A 16,122-nucleotide genomic window follows, 5' to 3' on the forward strand; every position below is an offset into this window, starting at 1 on the left:
TTTTTTGTATACGTATACACAAGCGTGTTTCGGTGTTTATATCTACATGTTTCTACTGAAGTTGTTTGTAAAGTTCATTTCAAAATCACGAGAAGACGACATTAATGTTTTAAGAACAATGGTGTTTATTCGATTGAATTAGATTCATTACAGACCTCATTTTTGAGATTTTGTAAAAGGTTTAGAATGCATGCCATAGTAAAGCATTTACATGACAAGTTACACATAATTTTGTCAAGTTACTGTACAGCTTATCTATTTGGTGATTTGTCAATCAATGTTGGTAATCCCGTGGGGATCCGGGTTAGAACAGGTCCTCAGTACCCCTTGCTTGTCATAAGAGGCGACTAAATGGGGCGGTCCTTCAGATGAGACTGCAAAAACCTAGGTCCCGTGCCACAGCAGGTGTGACACGATAAAGATCCTTCCCTGCTCAAAGGCCATAAGCGCCGAGTATAGGCCTAAATTTTGCAGCCCTTCACCGGCAGTGGTGACGTCTCCATATGAGTGAAATATTCTCGAGAGGGACGATAAACAATACTCAATCAATCAATGTTGGTAAATATTATTTATCATGCAATGTTGGCAAATATTATTTATAAATGTTGGCACATATTATTTATAAATGTTGGTAAATATCATTTACCAGTGTTGGAGTACATCAATGATTTATGGTTAAAGCATTTTTATAAAGATTTACATTGATCGTGTATGCCATTTCTGTGTCAGACCACAGCAGAAATTGAATGGAGGATATGGTACTCCTAATCTAATTAATTTTGATAGTGGCGTATTAACTTAGTAAGATTAGGCCTGGTTTACTTGTAATAAAGTGCACAATGAGACAATTGGGTAATAACAATGAAATCAGATTCGATGGAAAGTGCTTAGTAGTTGGCGCTTTGGTGTAATCCCTAGAAGGGCTGAAGAGCAAGACTCGAATTCCAACAGAAAGATATTCAAACTTTGATTTATACAAATGTATCATTTTAAGCTTTCGGAGTTTCGGCGATATATCCACTCAGAACTTAAACTTATTAATCTTCGTTCAGCAGCCAATCAAGTTTGCTTACTCCCCCTCTTTCTGTTCCCCAGTTCAACCCTTAGAACATAAATAAAATTGAACCTTTCCACTTTTTCTTTCATTCAAAGTCTGAAAGAGAATTTAGAACTGCACGTAAGTCTTAGAATTGGCACTCTGCTACGAACTCCTGGATTTACCACTGAACAATTCCACCAGCAATGTATTGATTAATTGGCTTTAATGTATTTTACGCCGGTATTTTGCTGACGACCATGTGATACTGCTGGTGTGGGAGTTTCTGAGTCCCTGTGACCGCCAACATTAAACCTTGTTCGTTTTCAAATACCATAGAGACCTTTTACGTTAAAACAGTGGACGGTGGAGACAAGATGATAGTCGTAACATGTATACAGGTCCGACTTTGCTCCTTTTTATCAGCACATACTAAATTAACAACCTAACCTTATGACAAACGTGATAACTTCAGTTTCTCCATCGTCAATGTTCCATATTTATGTAGCAATATTCCATTATCACCTGCATGTGGTGTTCAGGTGTTTCAACCGATTCGATACCCAAGAGCTTGTTCTGCGTATGGTCAGTTTTTAAATCGAGGCTGGCTACTGACAAATAAGTTGATGTTATCATAACGATCTAATTTACCAATACAACCTATCATTGGGTAAAATGCTGCCTGACATGCTTCATACAAATATTGACACTGTGCATGTAAAGGGGAGTAACTCAGCGATGAAGGTCATAGTCTCGCTTTCGAGAATTTGCATGAGCGAGAGGCTGGTACGATTCCTGTTTTGATTTTGTGACCAGTAGAGGGCGTTAAACCAAAACAATAACAATGGCGACTCCTGACAAGGATGTTCATTATAAAGCAAACAGATATTTTATTGTGACTGTGTTAAACAATAACAATGCCGACTCCTATGAAGGGTCATGAGCGAATTTACTTTTTACACCAAAACCCTAACCCTAACCGAAGATATGCATTTTCTGTCGTTAAAAAGAAAACGGAGATGTTTTATTATGAAGACTGACAAAACTGAAGGTCCGGAAATTGATTTAGTGTTCTTGCTTTCTCCAGATTCTCGCTCTCGAGACTTTGCACGAGCTCGTGCAGTCTCGAGAGCGCGAGTCTGGGAAAAGCGAGACCATAACCCTCATAGCTGAGTTACATTTAAAACACTTCAAATACTTTATGTAAATTCATGTTCATATAAGTACATGTATCTGTGATATCAACACAATTCACAGCTTCTCGATCAATTTTTCTAAGACTATTGCTCTGAATCTTCTTCATCGTCTTATCATCACCTTCTTCTAAATCCTCTTTGAGTTCATCTAGTTTCCCTTTTTTAAAAGCTTTTTGGTTTGGATTAGAGTAGGATGACATGGACGGACTACTCTTCCACTTCATCTGTAAAATAAGCACTTAAGCCTACCACATATTGATGTAAAATGAACAATCTTGAAATCTAGTGTTGTAATAACTAAACATCCTATCATCCGGACATGTCAGATAATTTATTAGGACCATACACTCTTAATGAAGCCCTAAGTCAATTAAGGACGGCAAACCTAATTCGTTTCTAAGACAGAAATCTTACTCAATTTTGATATATGGTAAAGTGTGCATTAATGAGTTAAAATCAATGGGAAAAACACATAAGATCATCGACTTTGATTTTCGCGGGGGATCTTTCAAAAGTAGGCTATGAAAATTCGGTAATAACGGTAAATGTCCCCTGTATAATATAAAAGTTTAAATAAAAAAATCTACCATATAGACTTTTAATCCGAATTAAAGTACGAATTGAAGAAGATAATAAGCTTATTAATTATAAGAAAGAAAATATCGGTCATCGGCAAAGAGTTTTCAGGAGAGCATTTCAAAGGACGATTTTTGGCTAAAATGGATTTTTTTGTTAGTTTAGTAATTTTATTTATAGATTCATACACAAAATATTATGTTGCATTATGCATTATTCATTATAAACTTCACTTTTAAGTATGAGTACGATTTAGAGCACAGACTTCGAGTTTGGGTATGAAAAAGTGTTCAAAAAAGTTTTATAACCTCCAGCTTTTTCAACGGATTGCAAATAATTCTGCAAATTCCATGTTGGTATACACTAATTTTAACTACGAATAACTCCGTTTACCTGATCAAGATACATTTCGCATCAAACTCAGAACTTTATATTTAAAACTTAAATCATTTGTCATAGTACATGGTACAATACGTATTGGGGATAATGCAGTCTTAATTAATTTTTATCTACAATTTTTCACATTTATTTTACTGGTATCAGGTGATATCGTGGTCACTTCTGGACTAACTTTAGACAACGTCCTTGACATAAGTATTAAATATTAGAAAGGTGAAGATGACGAACAGTGATCAATCTCATAACTCCTTTAAGCAATACAAAATAGAGGGTTGGACAAAACCCTGTATATACCAGAGATGGAATCAGGTGCCTAGGAGGAGTAAGCATCCCCTGTCGTCCGGTCACACCCGCGGTGAGCCCTATAGCTTGATCTGGTAAACGGAGTTATCCGTAGTCAAAATCAGTGTGCCAAGGACGGCCTAGCTAACAATCGGTATGAAACACGGCAGACAGCATTTGACCCAATGACTGGTTGTAATGGCAAACTAGATCGTTATAACGACCATAGGATTTGCGAAATGCTGACTTTAAACGAACCTGTTGGAATACTTGCACCTTCATCTTGTTTGTCAATAGCCTGCTTCGATTTAAAAACTGACCATAAGCAGAACAAGCTCTTGCGTATCGAATCGGTTGAGATATTTACTCGTAAGCACCATATGCAGGTGATAATGGAATATTGCTACATGAATATGGGAAGTTGACGATGGTGAAGTTGAAATCATCCAGTTTGTCATAAAGTTGAGTTATCAGTTTGCCGTTAATATCTACTTTCAATAAAATATCTAAATATGAAGCAGAAGTGGACGACTCTGTGGTGTCTTTTGCTTCGAGTTCACAGAAGAAGTATTAGAAACAAAATAGCTAGCTCATCTTAATACCACAGTACACGACTTTGACATTTTGTGTTTCACTGAAACTCATCTAGATACCAATTTACTGAATGATAGGTCATAAAATGTTAAGGTCAACAATTCATACAATATGTAAGCCTCTGTATTTGCTTTTTAACAAATCAGTCTGAAAATACATTTCCCAGTTGTTGGAAAATAGCCCATGTGCTACCTCTTTTCACTTTCATGTAATTACAGACCCATTTCTTTATTAAGAGGGTGTCCATTATGATATCAGACAGAGGTTGGCACATGTTATCTCTCAGATTTTCATAAAACTTTGTGCACAGGTTCCTACTGACCCCAATACTAAATTTGCCAAATAAGAATTTTCTATCATGTTTAGTTTGGCTTCAACAACAGCATGGTTTCCCAGCAATTTTATTGTTTTATCTTAATTATTAAGGAATTTCCTTCAAATATTGTCTATACTTTCTGGACAAATTTTATTGCATTGGATATTATTCAATTTTCCAAAATGATTGTTTTCTATAGATTATATAGGATCCTCGAATTAATGAAATAGGCCAAATTTTGGCACTTAACAATATTTTTTATGAAATTTACTTTACATACGATAAAATCGGCGTACGATCTTAACTTACTTCATTGGGTATGAATAAAATTGTGGGGAATTGCATGTGCCAGCCATATTATAGCGACTGCCTGATATCTCCGTGGATGGCCTCTTAAGCTGTGTGAGTAAGATAATGGAAAGATTCATTTTTAAACATGTCTACACATGTAATTATTTTCATAGTAACAACCTGTTTTATAAGTACCAAGTTGGATTTGTGCCTGGTCACTTTACAGGTTACCAACTCATTGAAACATATCACAGTATAGTGAAGAATATTGATGAAGGTAGATCATGTTGTATGGTTTTTTGTGATCTTTCTAAAGCTTTTAACAGGGTTGGGCATAAGGGACTTCTTTTCAAATTACAAATATATGGAATATGTGGAAATCTTTTTCAATGGTTTCAAAGTTATTTGTGTAATATATATCAGAAAGTGATGTATAAGGATGTAAAACTTATACAGTACCAATTTTGATGCACCAGATGCGCATTTCGACAAATAATGTCTCTTCAGTGATGCTCAACCGAAATGTTTGAAATCCGAAATAACTATGAAGTTTTAGATCTAAATATAGCCAAAAACAGCGTGCCAAACTTCGTCCAAGGATAAGAGCTATGCATGAGGGAGATAATCCTTAATTTTGAAATGAATTTCTAAATTTTATAACAGCAATTAAATATACATCCGTATTTTCAAGCTAGTAACGAAGTACTTAGCTACTGGGCTGTAGAGACCCTCGGGGACTAACAGTCCACCAGCAGAGGCCTCAACCCAGGGGTCATAATGTAAAACTTATACGGTACCAATTTTGATGCACCAGATGCGCATTTCGACAAATAATGTCTCTTCAGTGATGCTCAACCGAAATGTTTGAAATCCGAAATAACTATGAAGTTTTAGATCTAAATATAGCCAAAAACAGCGTGCCAAACAAGTGGAGCCAAATTCGTCCAAGGATAAGAGCTATGCATGAGGGAGATAATCCTTAATTTTGATATGTTATCACCCATTTTAACTATCAATGCTGGAGTGCCACAATGATCTGTACTGGTGCAGCTTTTGTTTTTAATCTATGTTAATGATGTAGCACAAAATGTGTTATCGTTTTGTTTGTATATTATACGCAGGTGACAATTCAATTCAATATGCAGACAAGATTATAAGTAAGATAGAAAATGTTATGAATCACGATCTCAAAATTCTTGAAGAATGGTCAAATAACTAGTTTTTAAAATTTAATCCTAATAAAACTAAAGTTTTGTATTTTACCAAGGCAAAGCATAATGAAATTCCAAGACTGCTTTTTCAAAATTATCCATTAGAAATCATTTCTTCTCACAAACATCTTGCTCTCGCTTTTTGTAATGATTTAAAATGATCTGTGTATATCAATGATGTTATAAAAAAACTAGGACTTCTAAGAAAACTCAAATTCACTTTATGTAGAAACAAATTGTTTAAATTGTATATTACTTTTGTTAGACCTGTACTAGAATATGCTTCAGTCGTATGGGATGGATGTTCGTCTACAGAAATTGAAAAGTTAGAAAAAGTACAGCTCCATGCAGCTAGAATTGAAACGGGGCTGCCAATTCTTGCATCCAAAGAATCATTATATTTAGAAACAGGTTGGGAACTACTATGTAAAAGATGGGAAATCGCAAAATTGATGACAATGTATTCACTTCAATCTTGTACCATAATATTTAGGCGATATCATTGACAATTTTCGAAAGAATACATCGCACTACAATTCTCGTGACGAATATGACTATATACCTCTTAGCACTAAGCAAGAAATAGATAATAAATCAATTTTTCCAGATGCCATTCGCAAATGGAACTCTTTAGCAAACGAAGCAAAGAAAACAACCTCTATCTGTCAGTTCCGCCGAAACATTTCTAATAATATCAGTATTTCAAAAGTGCCTAAACATTTTCTTCTTGGCAAAAGAATGGTAAATATAATTCATACTAAATTAAGACATAATTGTTTGCTTAACTATGATTTCCACCGAAAAAAAACCCATTATCGATTCTCCTAACTGTGATTGTGGTATGAGAAAAGATGCACATCATTTTTTCTTTGTAAAATATCTTAGTTGTAAGAAATTTTATGTTTAACGAACTCTTTCAAATATAAGAATTGTCTATTATTGAGTCATAGATTTTACTTTGTGGCAGTGACAATTTGGGGTATGAAATTAACAGCAAAATTTTTGATGCTGTTCACAAATTTATATTGAATTCAAGCAGATTTTCATGATAGTAATTCATCTTATGCTATATGTACATGTATTCATTTTGTCTATATATGTGTTTTATGATAATTGTTATCAATTAATCTTAGGTGAGAACCTCGTAAGTTGTAAACACTTGTGTTCAAACCTGTTGTATATTATATATGCAATGAACTATGTTAAAAATGAATATATAGGGCTCACGGCGGGTGTGACCGGTCGACAGGGGATGCTTACTCCTCCTAGGCATCTGGTCCCACCTCTGGTATATCCAGGGGTTCGTGTTTACCCAAGTATCTATTTTACATTGCTTATAGAAGTTATGCGATTGATCACTGTGCGTTATCTTCACCTTTCATGCTTGTTTCATCATAACTGAATAAGGTTGTTTTTGATAAAGTCAAGGATTCGATTTTATGCATGAAATCAGATGTATCTCTGATGTAAGTAAATTGTTTCTGGACAATAAGATGGTCGCAGTAGTGGCTTAGTATATTTTCCGTTGGTGTACCACATTAAGAATGATTAGGCTGTCCAGGTGAAAGTTGTCGGACCTTTTAAAAGTGCATCAAAAATTGTGTACTTAAGGGGGCTTGTACTTTCTCCCACATGTTTGTCCTGACTCAAAAACGGGAATGTTTCCTAGTCTACTGTGTCATTTTGATACATTTCTGTTATTTTCGTCTGAACGTTTTGATGTTATGATACTAAATCCTCTATAGCTACCTTAACATAATGATGAGAAGTGAGTTGTCTCCCTTCTGAGACATATTGATCTCTGTTCATGATCATTATAGTGTCCGCCTTTTTAAATAACAATATTAGGATTGTTTTTAAGTGAAACTAAAGTTTTTCTGTTATGTTTGGTAAGGTTATCATGAAACCTTTCTATTTACAACGATGCTATTTCACGTTTGGCCTTGTCAATATACCGCTGTTTTCAGTTGTAACACGTGTGCGTTCTGGCGTGTAACCTGAGCGGGTCTGAATGGGTACAGGGGTGCTTAATAAATTTGCACCGCAATTTCTTAGAAACTACAGCAAACGTTGTCTAGAATTATAATATGATTTGAGACTTGGTATGGACTTATGTCCTTTGGTCAAAAGAGAGTTTGTAGTGTCAGAGATACTGTACTCTGATAAGTTTGAAGTCAGGCATACCAGAAATATTAATAAGGTGTAAGCTGTGAACAGAGATATATCGTACTTTCCGATGTCTCAGAAAATACCTGGCCATGTTTTTTTCTATAAATGATAGGCGTTTAACAAGTTCAAGTTACAATTAAAGCATAATTGAAATCTGAAGCTGTATGTTACGGGCAGAGATAGATCAAACTCGCAAAAGAGTTATTTCCGATTGTAAACATCGACGCACAAATATCAGCCCATGGAAGGAAGTGGACAACACCCACTCAGGAGTTAGATTAAAAAGACTGGTGACGACGTTAGCGAGGTTTAGTTTAGACAGCAAACACATAGGTAGCATATTAAATAACACACAAAGGTGAGGAAGCAAACAGGGTGTATGTACAATGAGAAGTTACACAATCAATTCGAATTTCCACATAATTATATTACGAAATTCATTGCCCGGAAGATGACTTCGGTCTGAAGTTAATACTGACGTGGAATCAAATTAATTTTCAGTATGGTCTATGGTTTCTGTGGTTTGATCCACGGTGAGTTCTGTAAGTTCCACCTGACCTCTGGTTTATATATTCCTGGCGTCCTGCCGTGTCTGGTTTATATATTCCCGGCGTCCTGCCGTGTCTGGTTTATATATTCCCGGCGTTCTGCCGTGTCTGGTTTATATATTCCCGGCGTTCTGTCGTGTCTGGTTGCGCTGATATTCCCGGCGTCCTGCTGTGTTTGGTTGCGCTGATATTCCCGGCGTCTTGCTGTGTTTGGTTGCGTTGATATTCCCGGCGTCCTGCCGTGTTTGGTTGCTTCGCTCGATATAATTTGAAGGTTTTGTTATTTTGCTCTCTGTTTTCTTGACATCTGACCAACTCCCTCTTTTAGTCAGCGTTGACTTTCCACTTTAAACTTAGATTTTCAAAGGAATTATATATACCTTACTTGTTGAACAGTCCTAACCTCGATTTATTTTAATGGAAGCTTGATAATTTTATGTACGAAAAATGGGGTCACGGCGGGGAATCCTTACTCCCTTTGGACACCTACTCACGTCTCTGGTATGTGCAGGGATGTCTGCTCTACTCTTAATTTTATAATATTTATAGGAGTTATGAGATTGATCGCTGCGACGACGATGGTGAAGATTTAAAGTGCAGACTGCCCAGTAGGGGCCCTGCTACAATAAGTTTGTTGCGGCGAGGCGACGATGGTGGTCGACCCTCGGATCCCCTGGAAACGGGGACGGGTCTTCTTGAAGATCTGGGGATGGTTAGGTCCTCCAGAAGGTGGTGGATGGGTCCATCTCCTCTTCCTAGAGTCGATCGCCCACGGATCCCCACAGTATAGTCGGGGGGAGGGCTTCTTTGATTGATCGCTGTTCGTTATCTTCACCTTTTTATAGTACAATGAGAAGCTGACGTAATGACGGTGTACTCGGGCTTCATAGTCTGTGTCAACTGTACGATATAAAGTGAAAGCCGTGACGTAATGATGATGTACATGGGCTTCATAGTCTGTGTCAACTGTACGATATAAAGTGAAAGCCGTGACGTAATGACAGTGTACTCGGGCTTCATAGTCTGTGACAACTGTACGATATAAAGTGAAAGCCGTGACGTAATGACGGTGTTCTCGGGCTTCATAGTATGTGACAACTGTACGATATAAAGTGAAAGCCGTGACGTAATGACGGTGTACTCGGGCTTCATAATATGTGACAACTGTACGATATAAAGTGAAAGCCGTGATGTAATGACGGTGTACATATGATGTCCATTGTATGATGTGAAAGCATAGTGCGAGAAGTAAATTAATGACGTTATCTAAGCGTTGAGTGTTTATCTTTTGTCCTCTATGTGCTGGTAATACATACGCTAAAATATGCAGACAAATTAAATAATACTAATAATTAATAATAATTAAAAAGTCGAATAATAGAGCGTAATGAGAATTCTGCATACTGTTGCGTATTATCAGCACAACTGATTCCAATGCCTAAATATTATGGGCATATATTCACACTAAATTTAAATATCATTTTTTGAAGATGACCTAAATCTCATTTCCTAGAACCCTTCGTGCCTCTTTAGTCACCAAGTCGGAACAACCAGGGAATAGCCATGAATGTTTTTCAGCGTATTAAGATTGTGACGTCAAGTTTCTTCTTTAGCGTTGCATTGTGATGTTGTAATTTGTTGTCATGTGTGTGTACTTTATAGCTGTGTGAAATAAATTATAGATACAGGACTCACCGTGTGGCCAGTTAACAGGGGATGCTTACTCCTAGGCGCCTGGTCCCGCCACTGGAGTCACTAAGAGTTCGTGTTTGCCCTATACTCTTAACTTTATATTCTTTACAAGCGTTACGAGATTGATCACTATTCAATGTCTTCCCTTGTTCATTATATTATAATGAGAAATAAAAGTAGTGAAGTTATGACGGTGTACACAGTACTTTAATGTCTGTGTGACTGAATAGTACTGTGAGAAGTAAATGTCGTGACGTTGTAACGGTATGTCCGCGATCTATATAACCTGAATACAGATTACATGAACAGTAGCATATTGCATGTACGGTAGGTAAACTTGCCGACAGACTTCGCCACGTCACCACTATTTTCCCCGCAAAAATATGATTTTTAAAAATATTTTTCCAGATTCCAAATAATAATACTTTTACGAAGAAAAAATGCCAGTCATAAAACATTTTCTGAAGAGACGATGTTTGTCTTCATGATTTTATTCTAAGAAGATGATGGATGTCCTGATGACTGCGGTAACACGTGACCTCCATTTTTAAAGGTCATATCCGAGAGACCCGTGATTCTCACCTCTAAATGCAGAGTGTTTGACGAAGAAACAATCACTACGAGCGGGACTCGAACTCACGACCTCCCGGTTTCGAAGCGGACATTCTACTACTGATCTACCACGACCTGTGTGGCCGATAATGAACAAATATATGTGTATTATTATACTAGTATATGTTTAAAAAAGAAAAAGAAAAGAAAGATGTTATTAAAAACTACCTCTCTACATATTCTAACTCAATATGTCTGCCCATCGAACCTTTCCCCGGTTCCTATTTCGGTTCTGGAATCGTCATCAGAACAATTTCATTTGTATAAAGTTCGCTTCATTACAGTCACGTCATACTGAAACTGAATAACCATTTTAGCACTTTTTAATTGACGAAACAAAATTGGTATCTTTGAGACAATGAGTGTCCATAACAAACTATTAATAAAAAGACTATTATAAAGATGATGTTTTGTTTTTCGTATCTAGATAGTGCGTTGTATGGAGAGATACCTCTGGGGTCACCTGACCTAATGTACAGATACTAAAATGGAGTAAATGTATGTTTCGTGTAAATAGTCGCAAACTTTCCCCCAGAAACGAGAGAAACATGTTGTGTACAGTAGTTAACACTCTAGAGTATGGCAAACATTTGGCGTAGTTGTCTGAAATTACGTATGAAGACTTTGTTGATGAGAATATTTTGTTAAGAAACAATAAAATTAATCGTCCATATTTTCTCTCTTGTTTCTTTATTTCTCCTACAGTGATTAAATAAGCTTTACATAAACAACCACAAAATACTTTGGTATCGTAAGTTGTTCAAAGAGCTTTCGTTTGTGAAAACATTGAGGAGATGACAATTTTATTTGTTTCTCAATGATTTACAGAGTTCTTAGAGCTTTGCAATCCTTCAGATTCAATACATCTCGAAAAACTCTGTTGTGTTTTTATTGACAAGCTGACCTAATATGTTAATTAACTCCCGGATGTTTATCGACTCCAGGCCTCGTAAAACTGGTTTGAAAACTGATTAGACAAGAGCACTCCATGTTACTTACTTCTTCGACTTTTATTAAGTTATGCAAGCAGCACCCTCCTCCTTCAGTTTATGACCAAGAAAGCTGTATTTTTAGGACTCCGCCAGCTATCTATGACCAGATTGCGCGGATGCTGGGGAACCACTGGGTCGTGGCGAGCCAATATGATTGTTCACAGTGGGGGCTACGTCGTTTTCGGTGTTTTCTTGACACCAATCAGGGTTGCCCGTAGGGGTAACTGATAGCGTTTGGATTGCAACCATACCAAAATCATAACTCGCATTTCTAAAACAATTGACAAGGATCGTAAAACAGGAAAGTGCTGTTTAAGCTTTGGTGCCTCACTTCGTTGTAAGAGCTATTTCTAGTCTACTGAGACATAGATTCAAGACACTCGCCAAAACAAACAAGCATGATGCATCGAAATTTTTATGGCTTCTTTAATAAAAGTACCAACACTAATATAACACCCCCAGCTTGTACTTGCTATGTGCGCATTGTGAATGAAATAGATGCCTGTCAGATTTCATATGATTTCAATGTCGTGGTTTTGATTAATCAAGCATGATTGTCATATCCTGGCAAATTAGGCCATGGAGCACTGCCACACGCAGATAACCGACTTAAGAGCATCCTGGGTATTGTCTCATCAGCATTGGGCATAGCAGTCAGCTGACAATTGTAAGGATTCCTGAGTCAATGATAATGGTCTACGTTGTGGAAGTTCCCATTGATGTGTCGCTCGCGGATGTTGCGGGCTCCGTATAACCACGATTTGACGGTCTTCCGTATTGAGGAAGTCTTTCCGATCTCAAGGTCATATCTAGTAGTGTTGAACAGCGTGTAAACAACGTCAAGTGGCCTTTCAGAAGAAACACAGAAACATAAATATCAAGTCACAAGGTCAAGGTCAGTGTCATTAGCAATGAGCACTACTTGATGTGTATCTCGGTTCAGAGCGGACTGGTATATAGCGGGTGTGTGGGTGCGTATGTAGGTATCTCATTTATGGAGTTATCATATTTCCTGTAATCACCATTCATTTAGACCTCCCCTACAGTCACCCAAAAGGTATCTGCAATTAAATTTCAAAAACTTAGAAAATATAGACTAGATTGGATTTGCAGCATGGTAATGACCATTTGCGAGAAGTATTTATCGTTGTCTTGAAGTTTTAAGTTTATCCTCTGGTGAATTGTTGTGACATATACACGTACTAGTAAATCATACAGGTCACATCTTTTGACAAGCCTTGAAATATACTATCAGAGCCCAGTACGCCAATTCTTGCTGTGTTCAACTGTTGATAAGGCTTTGAACTAACAGACTTATATCTAAGATACATCAATCTCGCTTTCCTCTTTTGGTACTGTTTAAAATCAGCTTTTCCTTTCTACAAAACTATCAAACAAAATAAAGGACGTGTGAATTTTCTATGATGTTCAAAAGTTGAAATATATTACCCCTCCTTATATAACTTTATACACCCCCCCCCCCCACACACACACACATACTCTATACTCCCTATATAACTTTATACCCCCCCCCCCCACACACACACACACATACTCTATACTCCCTATATAACTTTATACACCCCCACACACTCTATACTCCCTATATAACTTTATACACCCTCCCACACACACTATACTCCCTATATAACTTTATACACCCCCCCACACACACTCTATACTCCCTATATAACTTTATACACCCCCACACACTCTATACTCCCTATATAACTTTATACACCCCACAAACACTCTATACTCCCTATATAACTTTATACACCCCACACACACTCTATACTCCCTATATAACTTTATACAACCCACACACACTCTATACTCCCTATATAACTTTATACACCCCCACACACTCCATACTCCCTATATAACTTTATACACCCCACACACACTCTATACTCCCTATATAACTTTATACACCCCCACACTCTATACTCCCTATATAACTTTATACACCCCCACACACTTCATACTCCCTATATAACTTTATACACCCCCACACACTCTATACTCCCTATATAACTTTATACACCCCCCACACACTACACTCCCTATATAAATTTATACACCCCCACACACTCTATACTCCCTATATAACTTTATACACCCCCCCCCCACACACTACACTCCCTATATAACTTTATACACCCTCCCACACACACTATACTCCCTATATAACTTTATACACCCCCCCACACACTCTATACTCCCTATATAACTTTATACACCCACACACACTCTATACTCCCTATGTAACTTTATACACCTCCACACACACTCTATACTCCCTATATAACTTTATACACCCCCCACACACTCTATACTCCCTATATAACTTTATACACCCCACACACACACTCTATACTCCCTATATAACTTTATACACCCCCCACACACACTCTATACTCCCTATATAACTTTATACACCCCCACACACTCTATACTCCCTATATAACTTTATACACCCCCACACACTCTATACTCCCTATATAACTTTATACACCCCCACACACTCTATACTCCCTATATAACTTTATACACCTCCCACACGCACTGCTTTCGACATGATTCACGGAAATGTATTACATTCCACGCAGTGAACTGTATCAATTTTACTTATAAAAACGTAACTTAAGTTTTCAAAAAGTGTGTGGTATGTGTTGTTAAAAGTACTCGTTAAACGTTCGTACTAAATGCGACACATTTTGTCGTGCATAATCGTAAAAGATACAATGTAAATCTATATGCTTTACAAGTAAAAAACAGTTTATCTGATGAATATACAATCAACAGGTTTTTTGATAATTCTGCCAAGTTCCAAATCGACGCCTACCATTCATTTACTTTTCAGGAAAATCAAAGGTGCCATGCAATGGATCAATATCTGCAGAGTTAAGAACTGCATGTATAAGTTACCTTGTCATAGGTGACTGCCAGTATTTAAAATCGCATGAGAATTTTGATTTTCCAATAGAAAATTTGATTTCCCTTACGAAAAGAAAATCAGTAGGAAAAATAAAAACTTGATATTGCTAATACCCCAAGAAGATTTTATTTCTCATGAAGGAAATTGATTTTTTCAAGCATTTTATTTGAAGAATTTATAAAAAAAAAAAAAAAAAATCCGTTCTATAGAAATTCAAATAGTAGTTTGTAAGAATTGTATAAGGATTTTTTCTCTTATACATGTACATGTAGGAATTTATTTTTCTGTAAGAATTCGTCTTTTGTTTGATAGGATTCTGAAGAGGATCTGAAATAGGGAGTTTTGTAATAAGAAATTTATTTTTTCTTCAAGATATTTTGGGGTCTAAGATGTATTTTCCACCTGCCAATTAAGATTTACCTATGACAGAGATGTTTTAAGGAGTCTGTAGATGACTTGACCTTTGAAGTTTTTGAGAAGTAAAGGAATGGCGTGCGCCGATTTGCCACTTCAGTTTTCATAGCTTTATCCGAGAATGTTTTTGAAACGAGAGATTATGTTTAGCAACAAATGCTGCCGTAAAGGACAGAGGATATTCAGAACGCTTTGTTTTGGCAATTTGTGAAATAGCTGCAGTACAGACTTTGTCATTTTTAAAACGTATATTTGCCAATATTTGCATTCTAGACAAAAAGTTGGATCCAAGTATTTTTGCAATACAGTAGAAAGAAAATATTGAAACCTCACAATTTGACCCACATGTTGTCATAAAATTGATATACAAGGTACAATAGTTCGTGTACTTATTATGATTGATTCCGGTAGTGAACAAACCTCTTATGATATGGATATTTTTTCTCCAGATGTTTTCCATATATACTGACCTTAATGTGTAACAACTGAATGATTAACATGGTTTAGTATTCATAAATATAGTTTTCACATTAACTGATTAAGTAGTTCATTAGATTCGGTGATAAAGCCAGCTAGCAACTAACCGGAAGCTGGAGCTGCGTGATTAAACCACTTGCTTTGGAACCGGGAGGCTCGGGTTTGATTCTCAGAAGTTTGATAGTGACTATTCCGAACGCCAGGTGTATTCGCAGTAAAAGTCACGGGTCTTTCGGATTTGACCTTTAAGTGTTGGCACGATAAAAAGCCTCCACTACCACAGCCTTGAGCGCCAGGTCAAAATCTGTGATACTCCAACTAAGGCTGGCCTATGGTGACGTCTCTCAATGAGGGAAACATTCTCCAATACAACGTT

Source organism: Ostrea edulis, chromosome 4 (assembly GCF_947568905.1).
Source record: "Ostrea edulis chromosome 4, xbOstEdul1.1, whole genome shotgun sequence".
Lineage (NCBI taxonomy): Eukaryota > Metazoa > Mollusca > Bivalvia > Ostreida > Ostreidae > Ostrea > Ostrea edulis.